Source organism: Thunnus thynnus, chromosome 3 (genome assembly GCF_963924715.1).
Source record: "Thunnus thynnus chromosome 3, fThuThy2.1, whole genome shotgun sequence".
NCBI classification, from domain to species: Eukaryota; Metazoa; Chordata; class Actinopteri; order Scombriformes; family Scombridae; genus Thunnus; species Thunnus thynnus.
In genome coordinates this window covers 23,932,166-23,938,194 of record NC_089519.1, presented here as the reverse complement: position 1 = coordinate 23,938,194, position 6,029 = coordinate 23,932,166, and positions in this window count along the sequence as shown.

The following is a 6,029-nucleotide window of genomic DNA, read 5'->3' as shown; positions in this document are numbered from 1 at the left end:
TCTGTTCAGAATTATTTATGTCTGAATGTAGGGTTGGATGTCTTCCACACAGTGTAGATAAATATGATTACTATATTTTAGCACTTTTTTGACACATTTGCTGTTTATAAGCAGGTTTTCTACAAAAAAACTTTTATTGATCACTCAGAAAAATAAGCTTAACCTTTCAAATGTATAATTTTTTTTAATGTTTTGTCAACACAAACTGATAAAGAACATCATCCAAACAAAATATTGTATAAAGCTGATAAAATTATGGTTTAATTCAGGATATATCTGATATAGATACATAGACAAGCGTAAAAATCTAACCAAGCATTTTCTGCCAACTTCAACTGACACAGTTTTTAAAAGCTAATCAAATACTTTTTTCACAACTTACAATTTATATTTTAAGACATAAAAACCACACACACTGTTGATCACTTACACTCACTTTTTTAAAACACTGTTTTAGTCCTCAGACCTCCATCAGGTAAAATATCTGACTGGTTTTTTGTTTTTGTTTCTTCTACAGTCAGTTATTTGCAGATCCTGAAAGGAAAAAAAAAACTAATTCTTGCTCTTGAATTAATAATTTGTGTGCACTGATTACTTAATTAGTGCTCTCAATGTAACTATTCTGCCTGTTCCCGTCTTCTAGAGACACCCAAACACATTCATTCAGCTGGACGTTTGAAGAAAGAAGACATTTCTTCTGTAATCTCAGTTATAGTTACAGTAATGACAGTAACTTGCTGTGTTAAGCAGCACGTTGTAGAATTTTGTGGTTTTCCATGTTACTCATTTGGTTGTTTTCTGACGAGGAGGAACGTTTAGATCTTCCCTCTCTGTGAACCTCCATAAGACACAACAAACTTACTGTGCCGACAGATGACTGAATGCATTAGAAGCCCTTTACAAGAGGAGAACAGGCTGAATAGATCAATGGAGAGCAATTATTAAGTAATCTGTGCAAACAAATTATTAAATCAAGAGCACAAATTGTTTTGGTTTTTTTCCCTCCGTGGCTGCTCCCGGGCTCCGTTTGTTATTGATTCAACATACTTGATAATAATGCTTTCTGGTGTTTAAGAAATTTGTAGTAATTGTTCCCTATTTTGAAATATAACAGGGACATTGATAAATATAAATAAGGAATATGTGAACACAGAAACAAGAGACTTTCATCCAGAAGAGGAGACGCTCCGGGTGTCTTAAAGTTTCATCTGCTGTTTATTTCCAGTCCTTCAATAATTGTGAAAAACTCTAAAGTCTCCTAAAATATGAAGTTTTGGACAGATTACAAAATTCAATCTTGTGACTTCCTCAATAACACACTGAATCTTCACCAGAATTATTGGATTTTGTCCACAGGGCATTAGCAGCACACTGTTATCTCCCATCACATCTCCAGCCACAGAATCTTTTTACGATCTGTTTTCTATTATTATTATTTGGGGGGAATTTTATGCTTTTTTTTTATTAGATAGTTGAAAGTAGTGAGATGACAGGAAATGAGGGGACAGACAGAGAGTGGGGGGAGGGTAGGATATGCAATAAAGGTCTAAAACCTGGACGTGAGTCATGGACGATCCGGGACACAGAGCCTTACTTTCAGAAATATTTTTATTAATTTCAACCAAGAGACGTTGGGCCATTTAAATGTTCTCACAGCGACAGGTCATGTTCTTCAACTTAATGCAGGAACAAATCTTAAACTTCCGCTCCCACTTGCCCCAACTGGCCATTAAACCAATAAACTCTTTAACTAAGTGATTCACAGAGTCCTTAACATAAATCTATGTAACATAATGAGGCAGTTGTAACAAATAATAAATACTCTAATATTAAATTAGAATAGAAGAAAACAAAATATTTCATCCAAATCTATTTTTATTATTAATTAGCAAAAAGATAAACCAACAATAAAAGCTTCTTACATAACTGCCTGCAGCATTATGTGCAGGTGTTTTTAAATCTGTTGAACTTAGTCCAACTTTGCTTTGTAGACTAAATCATTGCAATATCACCTCTTCTAGATTCTCAGGGCTTTGATTAAAAAATGTTTTATTTCCCAGTTGAACGATGAAAATGCCAAAAATGGATCTTTTCCAGGCCACTGTTGTGTTTTGTTGGCATATTTTCAGTTTTTCTGGCTGACACAAACTTTCTGATGATCTTCTGTGAAAACTTGTCGGAGGCTGCACGAGCAAAAACCCCACGACTGTGTTTATGAATACGCTTGTGTTTGTTTTACACTGGAGGGAGAACGTCGGAGCCAGACAACTTGTCCGAGCAGTTCAAGTATTCCACCGCTGAGCCTCTGGGGGATGAGGAGACTGATAACACGGTTCACGCTTGGTTTTGGTAAACCACGCCCAAAAAAAAAAAGCTGGAAGCAGTTTGAAGATTTGTTGTGGTAGAAAAACATCTTCTGTTCCATGTTTCCACATGGTGCCGCTCTGCTGATGAAGCAGATTTCCCAGATGTCCTCCTAGATACATTTATTATTCAAAGGGTTCATATCTGAAGCAGAGTCCTAATCTTGCAAGGAATTCATTGTGTACAGTTTCTATGTTTGTTACAATCCTACAAGGAGGTAAACTACCATATAGTCAGCGTTTTCTGAGGTTCATTCATAAAGTCTTGTGCTCTACTTGACAAACTTGTCGCAAAGGACTGCATGTTTTAGTCCCCTAAAAATGACCTCAGACATCTCAGTGTGATTTCCATAAACTCCCCTCATGGTAGATTGTTTGTTTGAGGTGACTTAAGATGCTGGTTTTTATATTTTACTTTATGTTTAAAGACGTCTCCACTCAAAAATGTGTTTTTCTTCTTGTTCCTACAGTTGGATGTTTGAGCTTCACTGTGCAATACATTTTTAACTAGTTACTTTTTTGTAAAGAAACCATATTAGACATATAATTATTCAAACTAGACTATTTTATACATCTTAAAAGATGTCTGGATGGTCTGAATGCAGAATTATACAGCGGAGGTGAAAACAGGAAAAGCTCCACTTATGTAGCTGAAAGTGTCTTTCCTGAATTATCTCAAACGCGTCCCAAAAATATGAAGTTTACTTGTTTGTACACTTTTCATGCAGTGGTTGTAACTCAAGGTACTCAGGGGCCAGTTAACTCACTTGCTCTGGAGCTTTTTGACGCTATCAAATGGTGCTCATCAGCATCAGTCACCATGGATGAGAAGTCCTGCAGCTGCCACATCTGCATTTTAGCCGAGTGAGCTCAACCTGCTGATAAGGACCGTGCGATAGGGTCGAAAGTTACAGAACAAACGAGTAAGTGGACCTTGAGTTGAGTTTGTTTTGTGAACTGCTTTTTTTCCCCCCCAAGGACAAGAATGAACTCAATGTTTAGTGTTCATTTGATCTCCAAACTGCAGGTCACACTGACATTATCAAAGAGGGAAACACATTTGTTTGACACATGCCAGGATGATCAGTGCTGTCTTGTTTACAGATTATTGCCATTTTTTTCCTTCATAAATAAGTGAAATGATTGAATCTAGGTGTTCAGACAGACGTAGCAGATGTACTTCAGGCTTTCATTAATCATCTTGTAATATCTATAGTTGAACACTGGAGGGCAACAAACACCCTCAAATGAAGAAATGCAGCAACCCTCAAAACACAACATGACACACTTACTGTATGTTCTTTAAATATATTAAAGCAATAAGTTTTAAAGGTTTGTTACCACTGTTGAAAATATAAAATGATCTGACATGAGTCAGTTCAGGCAGACGACACAGTTGAACATCTACTTTTTGTCACTTCAGAGCTAAGAATCAACATATTTTCTAAATATTACCCCTCTATGTCTCTCACATTAGACTGAATGTTGTGTATTTCTTCAGTTTACATCCTGAGTAAAGGCTGCATTCAGTCACACTGTGATGTTACTACCCACAGCCTGATTAGATTTATGGTTAGATTGTGCTTGTACAGGTAAATTAGAAATATATGCACACAAACACACCTGAAACTATATGTAATCTATGCAAATACAATGATATGCATCAGTTATACTCGCTTCAGGGGCCCGGGGGCAAAACTGATCTGAGGGCCTCTCTACTGACGCCTCCTCCTACGTCTTTCTGTGCTGCTTTGTGTGCTTTGTGCCTTAAGTAGAGTTCACACAGCGCGCTACACACGGCGGCTTCATCATCATCGTCTGCCTGCAGCCTCAGAAACTGACACATTCTCAAGTGATGCAGGTTTGTTTTGTGTCATTCAGATTAAACACACATTTATTAAAGAATATGCAGCATGTACGCGGAATATCTGTTGTAATAATTAAGTCTAATCTTCATCTTCCCAAACATCTTACTAACATGTTTCATCCAGAGACAGTATAGAGGTCCTAACATAACGTAACATATGGGATAATCTTTCTCATTTAGTTAAAATGACATCTTCTTTAATCTCCCAGAGAGAATACAGTATTTAAGAAAGACTTTCATCTGTTTTCTATGTCATAACATGTATATATTGCTAACAGAGTGTAATAGTTTTATAATATTTAGGTAAAAGTAGAGCTTTTTTTTCTCTCCCTGAACATTTATTTATTTATTTATTTTATTTTACTTTATTGCATTGACTCAAGACACAACAGAACAAGTCACAAACACAGAGGAGATGATCTCGTCAACAAGAGGAAATAAATAATCCTGAACAATTGTTTCCATTGTTATTTTTTATGTCAGTGGTTGGATTTTAACTCGATTAACTCAATCACTCATTAAACTCAAACATTATTGTGTTTTAGGGATACATGTTGCCACACAAATGAGCTGTTTTATTTTGGTTTTATTCTGCAATAAAAAAAATAAAAATAAAAAAAAATTCTGTAACTTTGTTGCAAAGGAACACAATTTCAAAAATCCAAAACAAATAATGCAGATTTTAAAATAATTAATTATACATAATAATAGGTCAGTAAACTGTATTAAACACAGGAAAATCAAATGTGACATAAAGAACAACAAACCTGAAGTGAACAAAGGCTTTTTATTTGCATCTAGATGACATCACTACACACTTGTGGACGTTTATGAGCATCATGTTATGTGTCAGCTTATATAGATATATTTGTTCTAATGGTAAAAATGACCAACATTTGCTCTGCAGGTGTCAAGAAAGTCTGCTTGGAAGATATAAGAAACCCTGTTTGACCTTAAAATGACTTTAGAATAAAATACAAATAGAAACCAACACAGACATAGTTAAAACTATCAAAATGGGGGGAAATCCAATATGATATGACACTTTACACTGTTTCAAAATGTAAATTGTTGTAGGATACAAATATAGACATCAGTTTACATGAAATTATATGTGGTGTGTCTGACGCTCTGCAGTCTGGACTTTATAGAGACTCTGGCTGCATTTAATCTCCTTTTAAAGTCTCCGCCCACTCAAAAATATGTTTTTTCTTCTTGTTCCTACAGTTGAATGTTTGAGCTTCACTGTGCAGAATGATGTATGTGCAGAGTTTGACACTTGAAGACTGTTTTCACATTCATCTGCTGAAATTGGAAAGTTTCTCTGAGCTGATTGAAAATCAGATTTTAAGCAGTGGGCCTATAATCATGATTTGTGACATGGCGACTAGTTTGGAGCCAATTCTGGTCCAATATTTATTTTATACGAGTGTGATGTGGAAACTTGAAGCCTCCAGTGCACAAACACTGAGAAGTGAGTTTACAGTTAAGTAGGAGACATCTAATGTCCAACAGTTAAACTTCTGAAATGAAATATATTTGCTTAGTCATAGATTCTGGATTTTTTTTAATGAGGCAGAAGGACTAGATGTCATTTTAAGGATTTTATGAGATAATTCAACTTTTATTTGTGGAAAAAAACATATCAGACACACATTATTATCCAAAGCAGGGTATTTTATATACATCTTAAAAACATGTCTGGAGGGGATCTTTAAGTTTGCTTGAAATCAACCTGACTTGTTCGGGACATGCCTCGCCCTTCCCTCCTCTCCCTCCTCCCTCCTCTTCCTCCTCCC